The 20,562-nt window shown below is 47.1% G+C and overlaps 1 protein-coding gene and 1 pseudogene across 2 annotated transcripts in view; one reads left to right on the top strand and one right to left on the bottom strand.

Annotated features, from left to right (window-relative positions):
- Hic2 (HIC ZBTB transcriptional repressor 2) overlaps positions 1–20,562 on the top strand; it is a 53,122-nt gene that overhangs the window by 6,817 nt on the left and 25,743 nt on the right. The window contains exon 2 of one of the 2 annotated variants that reach the window (XM_039088073.2): positions 12,513–12,597. The gene's annotated coding sequence lies outside the window, so the exon portion shown is untranslated. Of the gene's footprint in view, positions 1–12,512; positions 12,598–15,899; positions 16,048–20,562 lie in introns of those variants that run through there. The other variant, NM_001105862.2, reaches the window with a different exon arrangement.
- Positions 6,561–6,956, bottom strand: LOC108352367 (60S ribosomal protein L37 pseudogene; annotated as a pseudogene).

Here is a 20,562-nt window from a genome sequence, read left to right as displayed (position 1 = left end):
CCTGAAACTTCACTCATTCAGCATTGGAGAGTGGACAGGAAATCCAACTCCCCGTAAACTTGAGGGCCATTGTCCTTTCCTCTCAGTCTCCATGACCCATGAGGAATGGGCTCAGACTGGCTATGCAGCTAATTAGAGGAGGGCACAGCAGAGGCTAGCTCACCTTTGCTGGACTTCATGTCCAACTCCGGAAGGCCGGTAGTACCTTCTCTCTTAATCCATTGCAGTTAGAATAGCACCTTTTACAATTGTTTTTACCTAGTAGGGTGTTTGTATTTGTGTATATATATATATATATATATATATATATATATATATATATATATATATATATATATGTTCCTGCACACATACCATACTGTATGTATAGAGGCCAGAGGACGACTTGTGGAAGTCAGTTCTCTCCTGTTGCCATGTGGGTCCCAAAGATCAAACTCAGGACTTCTTCAGGCTTGGTGACAAGTGCCTTTTACCTACTAAGCCATCTTACAAGCCCTACAAATGGTTTTGTTTTGTTTTGCTGTGTAAACTGGGGCTGATAAGATAGTTCAGTACGTAATGGTGCTTGCAGCCAACCCTGAAGATCTGAGTTCAGTCTCCAAAACTCACATTGTTGATGGAGAGGACTAATTCTTTCAAGTTGTCCTTTGACCTCCACACCTTTGCCGTGGAACTCATAGGCACGCGCACACACACACACACACACACACACACACACACACACACACAATAAGGGTTCAAAACAACAACAACAAGAACAACAAGGAAACCACTGGGCATAGTGGGCATAGCGGCAAACACCTTTAATCTGAGTCCTCATGAGGGGCAAGGGCAAATGGGTCTCAGTTTGAGGCCTGCCTGGTATAAAGGTTAAAGGACAGCCAGGGTCATCAAGAGAGACCCTGCCACACTCCTCCATGCCCCAGTTCAAAGGGGCTACAGAGATAAGTCATTGGCTAGAAGCATTGGCTGCTCTTCAGAAGACCCAGGTGTCTGTCAGTCCGACATAGATGCTCACAGCCGCCTAGAACTCCAGATCCAGGGCACCGAATGTTTTCTTTTGCCCTCTGTGGTACCTGGCACACACGGTGCTAATACGTACATGTAAGCACAACACTCATATACGCATAAATCCTAAAAATAAAATTAAAATGTAGACCGACCAAAATACAAAATGCACTATCTCAGGAATTAGGGATATAGCTTGGAGGTGGGCCATTTGCTTAGAATGTGCAAGGCCTGTGTTTTGATACCTAGCATGTTAAAAAGTACCCTAATTTTTTTGTTTTTCAAGACAGGGTTTCTCTGTAACTTTAGCTGTCCCAGAACTCAGAAATCCACCTAAGTCTGCCTTCTGAATGCTGAAATTGAAGGTTTGTAACCTCTGTGGCTAACTTGCGTACCAGGCTAAACTCAAACTCTATGAGACAGAAGCTGACCTTGAACTTCTGGTCCTTAGTTAGAGATGTGTACAATACACCCAGCTTATGCCTTATCATGCTGAAGCCTAACTCCACCTGCCCCTTCCTCTAACAGCCACCATCTTTTTGTTTTCTTTTTTAGATTTATTTATTTTATGTATGTGAGTACACTGTAGCTGTCTTCAGACACACCAGAAGAGGGCATCGGATCCCATTACAGATGGTCGTGAGCCACCATGTGGTTGCTGGGAATTGTACTCAGGACCTCTGGAAGAGCAGTCAGTGCTCTTAACCGCTGAGCCATCTCTCCAGCCCAATAGCCACCGTCTTAACCACCTTGGATTTTGTTATTGTTTCTCAGTTTTGTTTTGTTTTTTCGAGAGTCGGATTCTCTGTATAGCCCTGGCTGTCCTAGAACTCACTCTATACACCAGGCTGACCTCAAACTCGCAGACATCAACCTGCCTCTGACTCCCATGTGTGGGGATTAAAGGAGTGTGCCACCACCACCAGGCCATTTCTAAACACTTAACTGTACAGTTTGAACAGATCTCTAGAATCTCACCACCCCCAACCCCCATTTTTCATTTTTATAAACTGCAAGTAAATGTCCCGATAAAGCCCATTCCCAATTCAGCTCTTCCCAACTTCCTTTAAAGCACTGCCTCCAGGTGCTTTCAGGGCATGCATGCAGCTCTTGGCGCTCTCTCACCCCCACTGGCCTGAGTCTCTGGTAGCTCTCACCTTCACTGGTCTGACACCCCCCTCCCCATTTTTATTACCTATTTCTCAACATGTCATCTGGGCAGAACTTTTGGGGTCACATTTGCCTTGTAAGACCTTGTGCCAGGGGGTTGGGGATTTAGCTCAGTGGTTAGAGCGCTTGCCTAGGAAGTGCAAGGCCCTGGGTTCGGTCCCCAGCTCCGGAAAAAAAAAAAGAAAAAAAGGGGGCTGGAGAGATGGCTCAGTGGTTAAGAGCATTGACTGCTCTTCCAGAGGTCCTGAGTTCAAATCCCAGCAACCACATGGTGGCTCATAACCATCTGTAATGGGATCTGATGCCCTCTTCTGGTGTCTGAAGACAGCTACAGTGTACTTCTATATAATAAGTAAATCTTAAAAAAAAAAAAAAGAAGAAGAAGAAAAAAGAAGAAAAAAAAAAAAAGACCTTGTGCCAGGAAAATAGCATTTTTTTTTAACCCTAAAGGCTTGGAACCCAGTCAGCTTTGTCCTCTCTCCCAAAACATTCATTTACTGAGGAAAGACGTATGTAAAGGTCAGAGGACAGTCTGTGGAGTGGAAGATCCTTTCAGGTGGGTCCCAGAAATGTGACTTAAGTCATGAGGTTTGACAACACCTACACCCACTGAGCCAGCACCATCCCCCTCCCCATTAGAGGAACCTACCATTCCCCACCTACCCCCATTAGAGGAACCTAGAATGTGCCTCACAAAACCAAGGAGTCATTTTCTCAAAGAATTGGAAACAAGTGTCAGGCCTGCCCAGACTGGCACCAAGCTAGACTCTTCTCACACTCAAAAAATCTTAAATCCCAGAGTTCATAGGAAATTTTAGGAATCTTAAAAAATAGGCCGGAAGATAGAAGGCCAATGGAAAGAGAACACTGATGAAGGCACCTGTGGGATGCCGGGACAGGGAGACATTGTTTAGGGCCCAACTGAGCAACCCCAGTATTCAGGAGCTAAAGGCAGAAGAAATAAAAGGTTAGGATCACCCTCTTCAGTAGATTATCATAGAGTGTGATGTCACCCTTGTTTAAATGAGATTCTATTAAAAAAAAAAATCTCACCTCCCGGGGAGTGGTGACACCAACTTTAATCCCAGCACACAGGAGGCAGAGGCAGGGAATCTCTCAGTTTGAGGACAGTTTAGTCTATAGAGTGAGTTCCAGGACAGCCAGGGCTCCACAGAGAAACCCTGACTCAAAAAACAAAAATAAGTAAATAAATATAATAAGTAAAAATAATTGTGGAGGCTAGAGAAATAGTTAATAGCACTAGCTGCTCTTTCTGATGACCAGGGTTCAACTCCCAGCACCCACCTGGCAGATCATAACCATCTGTAACTTGAGTTCCAAGGGTCCAGTAACCTTTTCTGACCTACCAGGCACAAATGTGGTGCATACATACATGCAGAAAAAAACAAAAAACATCCATACACAGAATCTTTTTAAAAAGATTTATTTGAGGCTGGAGAGATGGCTCAGTGGTTAAGAGCACTGACTGCTCTTTCAGAGGTCCTGAGTTCAATTCCCAGCAACCACGATGGCTCACAACCATCTGCAACGGGATCTGATATCCTCTTCTGGTGCGTCTAAAGACAGCAACAGTGTACTAATATACATAAAATAAGTTAAAAAAAAAAGATTTATTTGAGCACACTTTTGCTGTCTTTAGACACACCAGAAGAGGGCATCAGATCCCATTACAAATGCAACACACCACGTGGTTTCTGGGATTTGAACTCAGGACCTCCAGAAGAGTAGCCAGTACTCTTTTTTTTTTTTTTCTTTCTTTTTTCTTTTTTTCAGAGCTGGGGACCGAACCCAGGGCCTTGTGCTTGCTAGGCAAGGAAGCGCTCTACCACTGAGCTAAATCCCCAACCCCACCCCTTTAGTTTCTTGTCTGACTCTCAGCTTGAGTTACTTCTCTAATATGGCCTTCTGAGAGGACCAATGAGATGGGACCGCTACCAAGTCTGATGAGTTAAGTCTCCAGAACACGTACCTTGTGGAAAGAGATAGCCAACTCCTGCTCAGCTGTTCACATGCAAATTGTAGAGTGTGTGTGCAGGTGTGTACACACATAACTGTAATACTTTAAAACGTGGCCTTCCGTCTGCCACGAGGCCTCAGCTACATCACTTCAACTTCTTTGAAAGTTTTCTTATAATGTACTTGGGTGTATAAAGTGCAAGGGGGAAGATCAAGAGTTGATGGGTAGCCTAAGCTACAAATCTGGTTGGAAGACAGCCTGGTCTATGTAAGACCATGTCTCAAAAAACTTTGTCCTAAAGCCTGGCATGGTGGCACAGCTTTGATCCCAGCGCTCCAAATGTAGAGACAGGCAGATCTGTGAGTTCAAGGCCAGCCTAGAATAGACAAGGCTACACAGTGAACCCTGTCTCAAAAAAAAAAAAAAAAAAAAGATGGAAAAGGAAAAGAAGAAACGAAGAAACAAAACCTTGTTCTTTGCCGTCTCCTTGGGAAACTGTCTCTCAGTCCTCCCTGCATTTAACTGTCTTCCTACAGGCTAGAACAGTCCAAGGTGTAAAACCCAGCCCTGGAATACTCATGTATTCAAGTATCCCCCCACAACCAGCTGCCTTTACCAGTACTGTCAACATAATCGTCTGCGGCTGCCTTGCCCTGAGCCCTAACCCTTGTGCCTTAGCTCATATTTACCTGCTCTGAACAGCCCTAGAGAGTTCTGTGCAGCTTAACTTTTACAGATTTGAAAAACTCAGGTTCAGAGAGCAGAGGTCACCTGCCAAGGTCGTTCAGCTAGTTGGTGGTAGGGCCCGGGTCTGAAACTAGGTGTGTCCCTTTGCCCTCATGTTTATCTGGAAGATTCCTTCCCCCACCCTGGGGAAAGAACAGGGGCGAGGGAGGGTGAGGAATTCAAATTGGTAGGGCTGGTGGGGGGAGGGGACAGGGAGTGGCAGCAGCTAGGGCTTGGGTAACAGGGTCCTGGGCCTAGCAACAGACCTAGGAGTGGGCCTAGAGCAAATCCTGCCTGCTGAGTCAGGTGCCTGAGGGACTCCAGGTGGAGACAGGTCTCTTGAGAGATGGATGGTTGTGGGAGTGGGGCCGAGGGCTGGCTGGCTGGCTGGCTGGAAAAGCACTCTAAGATGGTGGACCAAGGGGTAAAACTAGGTGCTAAGGGTCCACCCCAGGAGAAAGAGGCCTCAGAGAGGGCAGAGGGCCACAGTTTCCAGAAGCTGGGAGTGGTCAGTCTCCACAAGGTCAGGCCAGATAAGAACTGCAATAGACCCAGCCTTCCTTGTGATTATGACCAAAGGCCCTGGGGCTTCCTGGTATCCTGGCCAGGCAAGGAGATAGCCCCTTCCCCCACTGCCACATGAGACCCATCAGATCCTGGTGATGGGGGAAGGTTGAGATTTGGACGTTTCGTGCCTTCTCCCAACTGCTCTGGCTCAGCTTCCAGCCCTCCGTAGATTCTTGGTGCCCTAGGACCTCAGTGCAGTGCAGACTGAAAGCTGTTTTACTCTTTCTGTCCTCTCAGCTGCTGAGAAGGAACCTCTGGTTGGGAACTGGCCCACATGGCCTAACCTTGTACCCTCTTTACCCTGGGATACCCTCCATGGCCACTTCTCTACACAGTGTGAAGGAGACTGCCCAGCATGTGCCTGCCTGCCTGTGGGATTTCCTCACTTTTATCCTAGCCTAAGACCTAAACATAGCTACTTATTCCTGTCTTAGAGGTGGGTAAAGCAGGGGAAGCTAAGTCCCCAACCCCCCGGGCCCTCATTCTTACCTCTGGAAGAAACTGCCCTCCCTCCGAGTTCTCATCCTGGTCCCTGCAGATAGATCCTAGAGAAGACCCTGCCTGCCAGTCCACTGATGGATTCAGGAAATCCAGGCTCAGTTGAGAGATGGGTGAGCAGGTTTAAGGCCAAGTAGGTAAAGAGTAGGGGAAGCTTGCTGCCTTTTTTTTCCCCAAGGAGGGAAGGATTTTTTTTTTTTTTTTTTTTTTTTTTTTGGCTTATAGTTTGGGGCTACAGTTCGTATGGGAAGAGGATTGTCTTCCTATACAAACTGTAGGAATATTGGAGGAATTGTTAGGAAGCTGCATACATCATGTATGTTGTCAGGAAGCAGAGAGAATGCCCCCCTCTTCCCAGTTTTCTTTTGTTTATTTTACTCTTTTCCTTTATTCCTTCCTTCCTTTTTGTTTTTTCTTTTCTTTCTTTCTTTCTTTTTTTTTTTTTTTTTTTTTGAAGCCAGAACATTTATTTTATGACCGATTGAAATCCTCAAGATGAGGGGTTGGGGATTTAGCTCAGTGGTAGAGCGCTTGCCTAGGAAGCGTAAGGCCCTGGGTTCGGTCCCCAGCTCCGAAAAAAAAAAAAAAAACCAAAAAAAAAAAAAAAGAAATCCTCAAGATGAACTGGATGCTGCAACAGCTGCCCTCTTGGGTTTCGGTGTTGTTCCTTCACGGAATCCATGTCTGAATCTGCGGTAGACGATCTTGAGGTGCCTCATCCAAACAGTCCCGGGAGTGTTTCGTCTTAGCCTTGGCACTCCAGTTACGCGTTCTCTTGCGTTTGGCAGGGTAGCCACGTTTGCCACAGGTCGGCTTCTGAAGGTGGTGGGCCTTGGAGCCACAGCGGTGGCACAGCGTGCGCGTCTTATTGCGACGCTTTCCAAAGGATGACGTTCCATTCCTCATCTCGCTTCTCCCGGTGAGGCCAAAGAGACCCCTTTTTGGTTTTTCAAGACAGGGTGTTTCTGTGAGATAGCCTTGTCTGCCCTGGGACTCACTTTACAGGGTGTTTCTGTGAGATAGCCTTGTCTGCCCTGGGACTCACTTTACAGGGTGTTTCTGTGAGATAGCCTTGTCTGCCCTGGGACTCACTTTACAGGGTGTTTCTGTGAGATAGCCTTGTCTGCCCTGGGACTCACTTTACCGGGTGTTTCTGTGAGATAGCCTTGTCTGCCCTGGGATTTACTTTACTTTATTCTGGCCTCAAACTCACAGAGATCCCCTACCTCTGCTTCTGCGTTCCCAGCACTGGGTTTAAAGACATGCACCACTACTGCCTGGCTGTTTTTCTCTTCCTTCTTTTTATGAAGGGTCTTCTATAACCCAGACTAAAATTTATATGGCAGAAAATGACCTTCAAATTCTGATCCCCCTGCCTTTATCTCCTGAGTACTAGACTAGGGTGCAAGTTTGTAATGACAAAAGCCATTTATTCCATACTGAGGACCAAAACTAGTGCTTTTCTCGTGTTAGGCAGGCACTTGACCAAGTAAAGGTCTCCAGCCTCAGTGCAATTGTTTTTCTAAAGAGCATCCCGTGTGGTGACACACACCTGCAGTCCAGGCTACGAGGTAAACACCATTCACAAAATGGGTTGGGTAGATGGCTCCCTGGGTATGAGCAGAGGCAGGCAAAGCCTAGTGTGAAGAGGGAGTTCCAGAACTGCCAGGGCTCCATGAGGGTCTGCATACTTTCATTCCACTACCTGGGATACTGAGGCCACCTAGGGAGATCCCATCAATAAATAAAGTCTTTTATTGTTGTTCTTGTTTTTGTTTCTTGGGTTGTTTTGGGTTTTGTTTTGTTTTGTTTTGTTTTGGGGGGTTCGTTTGATTGCTCTTTTTCCAGATAGAGCTTTTCTGTGTATCCCTGGCTATCCTGGAACTATCTCTGAAGACCAGGCTAGCCTGAAATGCACAGAGATCTGCCTGCCTCTGCCTCCTGAGTGCTGGAATCTAAGGCATGTGCTACCATTGCTAGCTGAGGATTATTTATTATTATTATTATTATTATTATTATTATTATTATTTTATGTTCATTGATGCTCTTCATGATGTCTGCATGCATCTATATGAAGGTGTCTGAATTCTTGGAGCTGGAGTTACAAACACTTGGAGCTCTCATGAGGATGCTGGGAACTGAACCTGGATCCTCTGGAAGAAGAGCCAGTGCTCTCAACCACTGAGGCTAATCTTCAGCCTCAGATTTTTTTAAATAATACTGTCTATTAAAAAAAAAAAAGAGATCTGGAGAGATGACTCAGTGGTTAGAGCGCTGACTGCTCTTCCAGAGGTCCTGAGTTCAATTCCCAGCAACCACATGGTGACTCACAACCATCTGTAATGAGATCCGATGCCCTCTTCTGGTGTGTCTGAAGACAACGACAGTGTACTTATAGATAATAGATAAATCTTTTTTAAAAATGCTAAAAAAAAAAAGGATGACGAAAATACAGTGGAAATGAAATAAAACTGCAGCAGGTCTTAGAACAGTAAGGCAGCTGCAGGCAAACACTTTTACTACCCCCTGTCTTTTTTTTTTTTTCTTTTTTAAAGATTTATTTATTATATATGACACACTGTCGCTGTCTTCAGACACAGCAGAAGAGGGCATCAGATCCGATTACAGATGGTTGTGAGCCACCATGTGGTTGCTGGGAATTGAACTCAGGACCTCTGGAAGAGCAGTCGGGTGCTCTTAACCGCTGAGCCATCTCTCCAGCCCTACTACCCCCTGTCTTACAACCTGAGCTTGTCCACAGGGTCTGCACAGTGGAGGAGAGAACCAACTCCCACAGGTGCCCTGACCCCACACAAATGCAGTGGCACACAGGCATCCACCCAAAAAATAGAAAAAGAAAACGTTTAAAAAGCCATTTTTAAAGTTTATATTTAGAAAGAGTGGTAGAGCGCTTGCCTAGGAAGCGCAAGGCCCTGGGTTCGGTCCCCAGCTCCGGAAAAAAGAACAATTTTTTAAAGTATAAGATGAATAAGGCCGGGGGCTCTGGGGAGGCGGCCCAGCAGCGTACAGCACGGCCTGTTCTGGGGAGGACCAGAGCTCTATCCCCAGCACACACGTGTGTCACAGAACTCTGATTACAGCTCACTGGAACTCACTCCCTCTCCTCTAGCCTTCTAGGACACTTCACAACCATGCGCAGACATGTATGTGCAGGCAGAACACCCATATACATAATAAGTCAATAGGTAAGAGAATGCTGGGTAGGATGAGAGGAAAGAGGACTACTAGCACCATGATGGAAATCAGCATGAAGGATTTAAAACAAAAACACAAGAACTGTAACTGCCATGTGACACTCTCCTTTAATCCCAGCACTGATGAAACAGACACAGGAGGATCTCTCTCAGTGCAAGACTAGCCTGCTCTACATTACAGCCAGGGCTACATAAAGAGACCATGTCTCAAAAAACCAAACCACCCATGACCTCTACGCAACTAGAAAAGTTCTATAGATGAACTTTTCATCTTGTTCAGACACCTTCACACACATGCAGGCAAACCATCAAGATGACAGAAAAGTATTAAGACAGAACATGGTGGGGGCAGATACCGTCCAAGTGACCTAAAAGAGGAAAGGAAGTCGGAGAAATGAAAGAGTCAGAGAAATGGGGAAGAAAACGGGGAAGGAGAATAAAAAGGATGTCTTAAAAAAATGCCATTGTGGGGTTGGGGATTTAGCTCAGTGGTAGAGCGCTTGCCTAGCAAGCGCAAGGCCCTGGGTTTGATGCTCAGCTTCAGAAAAAAAAAAAAATGCCATTGTGAAATATAATACTGTATTTGCTAATTTAACTTTGCAAATTAAAATAACAAAAACTGGGCACTGTGGCACATTGGCCACTGGAGAGGAAGAAAAAGGTGGGCTTTTGGGGCTTGCAGCCAGCCAGGCGACTCCCCAACAAGGAGAGACCATTTGATGTGGTGGCAACAGGGCCCAGTCACATGCCTTTGCTCCCAGCACTCAGGAGACAGAGGCGGGAGGAGCTCTGAGTTCCTGGTCTACACAATTCCAGGACATCCAGAGCTACACAGGGAAACCCTGCCTGTCTAGGATTAGGGTTAGGTTATTTATTTACTTAGAAAACCAAATGAAATGAAACAAAACAATGTGCAGGGAGTTAAGCATGCATTGCCCAATCACTGTGACCCCCCCCCCCTCTACCACCCTAATCTTTGTCTTTTCCTCCCAAAGGGCACTTGCTTCCCCAGACTTCCTGTTTTTTTTTCTTTTTTCTTTTTTGTTTCTCTCTGTAGCCCTGGCTATCCTGGAATTTGCTTGGTAGATCAGGCTACCTTTGAACTCATAACTCAGAGATCTGCCTGCCACTGCCTCTACCTCCCCTTCTTGAGGGCCACTACTGCCCAGCTTGTTAGGAAAGTCTAACTACATTTCTTTTCTTTTTTTTTTTTTTCCCCAGGGCTGGGGACCAAACCCAGGACCTTGCACCGCTCTACCACTGAGCCAAATCCCCAACCCCGTCTAACTACATTTACAAAGGGAAACGCTTGATAGTCTCCCTCCCTCTCTGTCTCTCTCTGTCTCTGTTTCTCTGTCTCTGTTTCTCTTGTTTTTTTTGTTTGTTTGTTTGTTTGTGTTTTGCTTTTTTAAGACAGGGTCTCACTATTCAGCCTTGGCTAGCCTGGAACTCTCTATATAGACCAGGCTGGCCTCCAACTTCTAGAGATCTGCCCTTCTTGCCTGCCGAGTGCTCCACCATGCCCAGCTTGATTTCCTTTTTTAAAATTCTTTTAAGAAGATGGCCTCAAGAGCTGGAGAGATGGCTCAGCGGTTAAGAGCACTGACTGATCTTCCAGAGGTCCTGAGTTCAATTCCCAGCATCCACATGGTGGCTCATAACCATCTGTAATGGGATCTGGTGCCCTCTTCTGATGTGTCTGAAGACAGCTACAGTGTACTCATATACATAAAATAAATAAATCTTTAAAAAAAGAAGAAAGAAGGGGTTGGGGATTTGGCTCAGTGGTAGAGCGCTTACCTAGGAAGCGCAAGGTCCTGGGTTCGGTCCCCAGCCCCGGAAAAAAAAAAAAAAAAAAAAAGAAGAAGAAAGAAAATGGCCTCAAATCTCCAAGTTGAGCCAATCTTCCTGCTTGAGCCTTCATTAGTCAGGACTACTATGGGAGGCTGCCACCTTACTCTCTTTGTTAACATGAAGAACTTACTCATCCTTTGGGCCTGCCTGTCTGGTGATGGCACTGCCATCGGCCTAGGCTGCTGGGCTACTTTCCCTCATGCCTTACCTTGCTCATTTGTAGATGCTGCTGCTCTTTCCAGCTCTACTGCACATCCTCCTGGGAAGATGAGTTCATTCCCCAAGAACATGTAAAATGTCTGGTGTTTCTATTCCAGCACTGGGGACAAGAATTTACTGGTCATTCTGACTAACTGAACTCTAGGCCAGTGAGAGACCTTATCTCAAGGGAGGTGAACAGTATTCCTAGGATAGTCCCTGAAATTGTCCTCTGGCCTGCAGTTGCCAGTCCACACATGTATTCCTCTACTCCCACCCCCTCCACAGAATACAGACACGGAGAAATTTCCTACCTTTCCTGCTATAACCTTTCAGTGACTTTCAGTAGCCCCTGGGATAAGGACTTCAAGTGCTAGCCAGGCTCCCCATCCAGGTAGACCATGTTACCAGCTCGGGCAAGCATCTCCTGGGAACCTATTCTTTCAGGACCTCGAGCATGTTGCTCTCAGTGTGGCACTCCCTCAACTCCTACTCAAATGTCTCCCAAGTCTCCCCTGCTTATCCCCTCCCCTACCTGCCCAAACCTAGAGAAGCCTCACTAGATAAGAATTGGTACTAGTCACAGTGATGCTCATTTGGATAACCAGAGTTGGTAGAAGGAGAGAACCAAATCCCAAGTGTTGTCTTCTGATCTCCATATTAAGGAACACACACACACACACACACACACACACACACACACACACACACACACTGGGAATGCAGCTTAGTTCATAAAGTGCTTGCCTAGTGTACATAAAGCCTTGGGTTCAATCCCAGCATAAAAACTGGGTGTGGCAACTCATGCCTATAATCCTAGTATTTGGGGAGAGGAGACAGGAGATATAGAAACTTAAAATCATCTTTGGATACAGGGGGAATTCCAAAACAAACATGTAAGTAATGATTATTTGGCGGGGGGGGGGGGGGAGTTGGTTTTCAATGCAGTCTTTCTCTGTGAAGCCCTGGCTGTCTTGGAACTCACTCTGTAGAGAAGGCTGGTCTTGAGCTCAGAGATCTGTTTGTCTGTCTCCTGAGTGCTGGGAGTAGAGGTCTATGCCAACATACCCTGCTCAAATTATGATTCATTTTTCTTCATGATTAAATAATGTAATGTGTGTTTGTACCAATTTCCTTCCTTTCCTGCATCTCTCTATGTTACCACATATTCTTTTGTGTGTGTGTGTATTTGTGTGGGTATGTTTATGTGTACACACAAGAGTGTGCATTCACATGGCTGTGGAGGCCAGCAGTGTCTGTCTTTCTCACTCTATTTTATTTATTTTTCTTTGAGACAGGGTCTGCCAGTGTACTTGGAGCGCATGGATCCAGCTAGAATGGCTGACCACTGTACTTCAAGGGAACCCACCTGTTTGCTCCCAGGTATTGGAGTTGCAGTGTGTACACTACTCTGTCCAGCTTTGTACTTGGGTGCTGGGGATTCAAACACAGGTCTACAAGCTTACTAAGCGGGTCTTTTACTAACTGAGCCATCTCTTCCACATCATCACAGTGTCTTTATCCATTAGGCTGTTGAAGGACACCTAACTTGATGCTTGAATAATCTAGCTATTGGCCCAAAAAGAGAAAGGAAGCAGTAATCAAAGCCTTCCAACCAAAAATGCCCAGGGCCATAAGGATTCAATGCAGAATTCTACAAGATCCTCAAAAAAGAATGGCTGTGAATAGTCAATAATTTCAAATAACTCTGTAAAATAGAAACTGAAGGGAGGGACATTTCCTAATTCTTTTTACAAAGGCACTATTACCCTGTTACCAAAACCATACAAAGAAAGAAAACTACAGACCAATTTTCCTTATGAACATAGATGCAAAAATTCTCAATAAAATACTTGCATGCTGAATCCAACAACACATATAAAAGATAATTCACTTTGATCCAGTTGGCTTCCTTCCAGAGATTCAAGGGGGTTAGACGTATGTAAATCAATAAAAGTACTCCACCATCACTGTCTCAGACATAGAAGTGGCCTTTGGTAAAATCTCAGGCCACTTCATGATAAAAGTATTGAAGAGAATATGGATGTAAGGAACATATTGCAAAAAATAAAGGCAGTTTACAGCAAGCCCAGAGCCAACACCAATAATATAACAGAGAGAAACTAATAACTATAAATAGTGGAATGAGAGGGCCGGAGGACCAAGGGGACGCAAGTGGAAAGAAAAAAGTATGAACATCTTCAGTTATAAAAAGGTAAGACAGGGGGTTGGGGATTTAGCTCAGTGGTAGAGTGCTTGCCTAGCAAGTGCAAGGCCCTGGGTTCGGTCCCCGGCTCCGAAAAAAAGAAAAGAAAAAAAAAAAAAAAAAAGGTAAGACAGGCTGGAGGGATGGTTCAGTGGTTAAGAGCACTGACTAGTCTTCCAGAGGTCCTGAGTTCAAATCCCAGCAACCACATGGTGGCTCACAACCATCTGTAATGACGCCCTCTTCTGGTGTGTCTGAAGACAGCTACAGTGTACTTATATATAATAAATAAATCTTAATAAAAAATAAAAAGGTAAGAAACATATAAAATAAACATGGATGTTCTTTTTTTTTTTTTAAAGACTTATTTATTTAGTGGATATGAGTACACTGTAGCTATCATCAGACACACCAGAAGAGGGCATCGGATCCCATTACAGATGGTTGTGAGCCACCATGTGGTTGCTGGGAATTGAACTCAGGACGTCTGGAAGAGCAGCCAGTGGTCTTAACCTCTGAGCCATCTCTCCAGCCCCAAACATGGATGTTCTCTGACTTATTGGTACCTCAGGTAGCCAGCTCACCTAACTACCCTAGAAGTGGTACAGTAGTTCTGCTTTTCACTGTATTTTATTAGCATATTAATTACATGTATAGTGGGACTCATGACATAGTCACATATGTACATATTTGGGCCACAGACAGCCCATTACCCTCTTTTGTTTCCTTCCCACTACCTCTGATTCCATTCCCTGCCCCCCTGCTGGTCTCCGCTCTACTTCTTCTTTTTCTTTTCTTTTTTGTGATTTAGTGAATTTAATTAGACCTGGTACGGGGGAATACATGGATGATTACTTATAGGAGCCAGGGCAATTTACCAGTGACTATAACCACTGAAAAAAAGTGTTCCTTCCTGTAACCATCACCTAGGGAGTGGCGGGACCACCACACTTGGCTAGGTAAGTCTTCAAAATAGCCTATTTCTAAGCTCTTCCTCATGATTGACATTTCCTTTAACACCTGCTTGATAGTTCCTTTTTATTTTTCCTTTCTGAGGCAGGCTCACTGTGTAGTCCTGGCTAAACTGGAAGTCACTGTGAAGGTCAGACTGGTTCTAATTCACAGAGCTCTGCCTCTTTCGGCCTTCAGAGTTCCGGGACTAAAGACATGTCCCACACCACCCACTTTAAATCTATTCTGTTTTCATAATTTCTAGGATGCTTAGGCATTGCACTGTATTCTCTTTCTTGGCTAGTATAACTGACAGCAGTAGCTTTATAATTTGCTTTATATCTGTTAGGACAAATGCACTCTTTTTTTTTTTTTCCCTTTTCTTTTTTTCAGAGCTGGGGACCGAACCCAGGGCCTTGTGCTTGCTAGGCAAGCTCTCTACCACTGAGCTAAATCCCCAACCCCAAATGCACTCTTACTCTGTTGTTCGGTGTTTCAGCGATGATGGTTGTAAAGACAATTATGTATTTAGCTATGGGTGAACTAAGAATTTTAAGTTTACATCTGTTACTTTTCAGCGTCTACATTAGGAAAGCATGGTTGTCTTTGTGAAGGGTTATTGAATTGGGTTTCAATGTTGATTGACTCTGGGTCACCATCTCCCTATAGAACAGTTGAGTTGTAGGCGCTGGCTAGGACTTTTCTGATCTTAACAGTGGTAGACTTTAGTGTTTAGTGTTCAAAGCAGAGAGAAGGCCATTTGATAACTCTCTAGAGAATATCTCGTTGTGAATCTCAATGCATTTGGGTGGCCACAAACCTTGGGTCTTACTGGGCTGCCTAAACTCTTGTGACCTGCTGCGGTCACCGGAAGACTCTGGATAAGATACGGACCTCTCTGCCCTCTGCGCAATCTGGTTCGACCTTCGCGAGAGTGGATGTAAGGATCCTAGGAGGAGTTTGGAGTTAGGATTTTCAGGCCGCTTTTCTCCTTTAAAATCTGAACCACGCAGGCCTTCCTGCAGCCCACACAGCGAGGCAAGCAGCCTTTGGGGGCTAAACTTTATAGACTGGGATATTCTGCGTAGTTGAAGATCAAGAGGAGAGGCGCAGGTCACCTGAACCGGGTTGGTGCTGATGGTGTTGGGGGTTCTGAAGGGTCGGGGTCAGACTCAAAACGGGTTAGTCTTCCATTTGAGGGCTGGGCATAAACTTGTGGTGAAGAGCGGGGTCCTTGTTCCGCAGGGTGTTGCCCGTCAAGTATTTTGAGGTGAGGTTGGCGTGTCGTTCTGGCTCCTGGGTCGGGATCCTGTCTGCGTCCCAGTCAGGGCTCGGGCGACCTCCTGTGCGCCCCTCCCCCCATTACGCTATCCAGCAGCCACTGGCCCATCCCTAGACTCAGACCCCTCGTCGGCCCCGCCCAGCCCCAGGGTTCCTCCCCCACGAGGGTCCGCCTCCAGGTCCGCCCCGTCGCTCGCCCATTCAGATGTGGGTCAGGGGTGAGCGGGTGGAGCTGACGTCACAAGCTTCCAAGATGGCGCGGAGCGGGCGGCTGTAAGCGGCGCTCTGGGCGCGCTGGGCGGGGAGCCGAGCGGGGCTGGCGGAGGGCGGACAGGGCGGGCGCGTGCAGCGCAGGTCGGGCGCCCAAGACCAGGGGCCACTGGCAGGCACATGAGGTAAGCGGCGTCTTCGAGTGAAGGAGGCGCGGGCCGGGCGCGCTCCCGGAGAGGGGGGCGTGGGCGCGCGTGGGACGGAGCGCGCGCACGGCCCCTAGTCCTGAACCGAGGCGCACGCGGGACCCTGGACGGGCGGGGGCTTTGTGGTTCAGGTGCCCGGCGGGTTGCGGCCGGCATGGGACTCCGGGCACAAAGCCCCCAGGGCCGCGCCAGTCTTGGGGCGCGAGTCTGTGAAGCAGGGGTCGACGGGGTAGCGGGCGCCGGCTCTTTGTGCCTTTTCATTAGCAATCTAATCCGAACGGCGTCGGGCGAGCTATGCTGCCTGACAGGCGGGCGTTTTCCCATTATGCAAACGGCTGTGCGCCTGCGGCTGCCCCTCACTGGAACGCTTTACGGTTTCCAGAACTGCGCTTGTGTCTGCGGTCCTTTTCCTCTAGTAGTACCCTTCCTGGCTGGGAGACTGGCCGTGTCAGGGACATGGTAGGGCTTAGAGGGCCGGGCTCGGTGGCTGGGTGGGCTTTCTGCCCTGCCCCCAGACCTTTGCTGTAGGCAGCCGCCTGGCAGGAAGAGAGATGAGATGGGCTTGGGGGGAGGGGGTCGGGTGGCAAGAGGAAGGGACTGGCTGGCTCAGGGAGTGAGCTGAGGGGCCCTAGCTTGTCATTCTGTTTATCTTCCAAAATGGTTCATATGCACACAGGTCTGGGTGTGAGTGCTGGGGGAAAATACCTCTCCCTGGGGGGCAATGACTCAAGGTACTTGGAGTCATTGAGGCCAGATAATACTCCCAGCAGCCGCACCCAGAACAGTTTTGGACTACCTCGAGACGAGAGTCCAGTGCTGATCTTGGTTGGCCGGAGAGATTTAGAAGTTATTTACTTATGTGTTCTATCCCCATCTTCACAGTATCTTTCCTAGTTATAATTGTCAGGCGCATTTGGAAAGCTGTGTTCCAGGCCCCTCACTTGCAAACAGCAGGAGGGGTGTAACACTGAGAGGCCACCCCCACTGACATATGTGGCAGTGGGGGAGGGGCGGATCCTTGCCTATAGGAATCCTGTGACTGGACTGTTACTGGGGTTTGCTAGCAGTGTCACTTGCTCCTAGGACCGGAAGATCGGGCAGGTAGTGGAGGGGTTCATCTTCTAGGCTAAACTTGGGATTTCCAGTCTAGGACAAAGGTTGGAGGGATGGAGGCAAACCCTAGAGGGATGCCACACATTGCTTCTGATTCCTCCTGGCCTTGCCCCTCTTCTGTTATCTGCCTGTATCTGGAATCCCTGGCTTCCAAGCAGACATTTTTAGGATCATAGTCTGTGTAACCACTCTGCAGCTCTGTCTCTAGGAGGAAAAGTATGCTGGGTGGAGCAGAGCTTCTGGAGTAGTCTGAAATAAAGCAGATGGTCCAGCCTCAGGCTGGCCTCTAGAGACATGTGTGGCCAAACCTACGGTTGTTGCAAGAAGACATGTGCCTGCAGGTGATCTTTCCGTCTTGTGCAGTTATAGTTTTTAATGAAAACCTCTGAGAGCTGTAGGGCAGACTTGGGAAAAGCTGTCCAGAGTCTTTGCACTGCCCTACCTGCTTGCTCTGAGTGAGTGGGAGCAGCGCTATTCGTACAGCTTTCCACTTTGGCTCCTGGCTTTCTGCAGGTTGGTTGTGAGGTGTTGAGAGTGCTTGTTGACCAGCTTGTCTGGCTGTTTGAGTTCGGCTGTGTGCCCAGAATCTCTTCCTGCTGTGTTTTCCTGCCAGTTGTTGGGACTTGTACATTAGTCACTGAGCTTTTATGAGTGATTCCTGAAAAGAAAAAATCCTCCTCTGATTGCTGACTTTGCACGAAGGAAGAAGAGCTTGAGAGAGCCCTGTCTTTAAAGCAGAACCAAAATGCTTTGCTGTAATTGCTAGAAGGAGAAGTGCAGACAGGGCAGGGTAGTGAGGCCTGTTCTGCTACATAGTACCTGCTCTGAGGACAGGTAGGCAGGATTCCTTCCTCACTTCCTGGTCTTGGCCAGCAGCCTAGCTGTTTCCACAAGCTGCAGTTGTAGATTAATCCTCACATAGTGTTTTCTTTCCACAGATCAGATTTCTCATTTTGTTAATAAGCACAGTCTCTGATCCTCTTGGAGTCAGCTGTTGTGGACTGAGAGCAACAGGGTTTTGCATTATTGAGCTGAAGGGAATGCTGTGCAGCCTTCCTATGAGTCCTTATTGCTTGTCAAGGTCAGGCTTGTAGGGGTGAGGTTAGGGGCATGAATACCCTTCTGGTGTTTGTTAAGATATAACACTACATTTCTTTATTTGTATGTCTGCATGTATGTATGTGGGCAGGCACTCTGCCAGAGTTGAGGACAGCTTGCCAGAGTTGGTTCTCTTCTCCTTGTGGGTCCTGGGGTTCAAAACTCTCATAAGGCTAGTTGGCAAGCATTTGTGCTCACTGAGCATTTCTCTGGCCCAAGAAAGGGGGTCTCACTATGTATCCTTGGCTGGCCTAGACCTCACTATGTAGAGCATACCTAGAACCCAGAGAGTCACCTATCTCTGTTTCCAGAGTTCCAGGATTAATGACAAGGGCCACTAGGAGCAGCTTTTTTTGTTTGTCTTTCGAGACAGGGCCTCACTGTGTAGCTCCGACTGTCTTGGAACTCAGAGAGTGGACTGCCTTTGCCTAACAAGTGCTGAGTTTAATAAAGGTGTGTGCCACCACTGTTGGGGGTTTTATTTTACTTTTAAATAAGAAACAAAGGGTTGGAGAGATGGCCCAGAGGTTAAGAGTACTTACTGGCTGCTCTTTCAGAGGACCCAGGTGGCTCACAACCATCTGTAACCCCAGTTTCAGGGAACCTGGTGTCTTCTCCCTTCCAAAGGCACTCCTGGGGGTCTGTATGCATAAAGTTAAAACAACAATGAGAACAAGGGAACAAGGTCTCTTTATGGCCCAGAAGGCACAGAAATCCACTTCCCTCTCCCATAAATTCTTTTTGTCGTTTCGTTTTTTGAGACAGAATCTATCTAGGCCTGGCTGTCTTGGGGCTCACTAGATAGACAAGGAACTCAAAGATCTACCTGCCTCTGTGTTCAGCATGCTGGTGTTAAAGGGGTGCCACACTGAACCAGACTTCTGAGATATTTAATATAGATTCTGAGCTCTGGGGTTAAGAGAAAGGCATTCAGGATAAAATAAGGTTCTTGGATTCCTTCTTATCAGCAGCTCCTGAAGAAGAACCAGTTTTGGGGATTTAGAGGTTCAAGAAGAAATAAAGTTCAGTTTACCTAGGGAACTCCTGTCTCTGCTCTTTTGGTTGGTCTGTTGACCTGAGGTGTCAGTTTCACCCCATCTCTGTTCATAGGCAGGGGTCGAAGGCCTCTGCCTCCTGAACCCGGTCTCTAGCAGGGCCTGGAGTAAGAGGAAGTGGACCTTCTTGGAAGTAATCAGTTCCCTGGAACCTGGCTAAACAGGGCCTCCTGCAAGTCGGTTTGGGGCAGGGTGAGTGGACTTGGTTAGAAGCCTACAGTGTGCCAGGTTCTACAGTTCGCTCTGCATGCAGCTGTGGGCAGTGATGATGCCCACCTTACCACCTCATGTCTTAAGACAGACAGCGCTAGTGTACACTGGTGCTGCCTTCAACCCGGCAGCCTAGAGAAGACAGACAGCAAGTTATTAGAAGAGGGTTGGCACAGGCAGTGTAGTGCGGTGTGGCAGGCATGGTGGGAGGGGCCGTGTAGGTTGGAGGAGTGCTTCTGGATGCCATGCTAGGTTCATGTTGTCAGAGCTGAGCAAGAGTTATTTTTATTACACTTACATATTTGGTATTTGTGTGTTTCCTATCGAGGGAGCTGTTGATGCTCTCCGTCCCCCATGTGGGTTCCAAAGACTGAACCTAGATTGTCAGGCTGGGCAGCAAGCAGCTTTACCCACTCAGTTATCTTGCCAGCCCTGTTTCTGTTCATTGAGATAAGGTCTTACTGTGTACCAGGCTGGCCAGACTTGTGCTCTTACCTCAGCCTCCAGAGTGTTGGATAGTGTGTATCTTCTTGGGCAGCTGAGAAGACTATTTTTTGTCTTGTCTCCTCTTGTCTTACCGACCGCCCCCCCCCACTTCCCCCACTCCTCCTACCTCCACTCTCACCCCCTGCCAACTCCCCAAGGTTTCTTTATGTAGCCTTGGCTGTCTTGGAACTTGCTCTGTAGACCAGGCTGGCCTCGAACTCTGAGATTAAAGGTGCACCACCACCACCACCACCTGTCAGGATTTTTTTTTTTTCTTTTCCCCTCTAAAGGCCATGGAGGAAGGACTAGGAGACTGTGGAAAACATTATCTTGCTGGTGTGTGAAGTTTGGGAAGTGTGTGCCCCCCCCCCCCAGATGCGTGACTCTTGCAAACTCTGTATTTACTCAGCCACACTGTCTAAACATAACTTAGCACTCAACCCTTATAGCATGTCTAAATTGTGCTGGCTCTGGTACTCACTAACCTGTGTACCACTGCTCTGCTTTTAAGGCAGAATGATAGGAGTATTGT

This window comes from Rattus norvegicus, chromosome 11 (assembly GCF_036323735.1).
Source record: "Rattus norvegicus strain BN/NHsdMcwi chromosome 11, GRCr8, whole genome shotgun sequence".
Classification (NCBI taxonomy): Eukaryota; Metazoa; Chordata; class Mammalia; order Rodentia; family Muridae; genus Rattus; species Rattus norvegicus.
The sequence above is the reverse complement of the archived record's forward strand: the minus strand, read 5'-3'. Positions and strand labels throughout refer to the sequence as shown.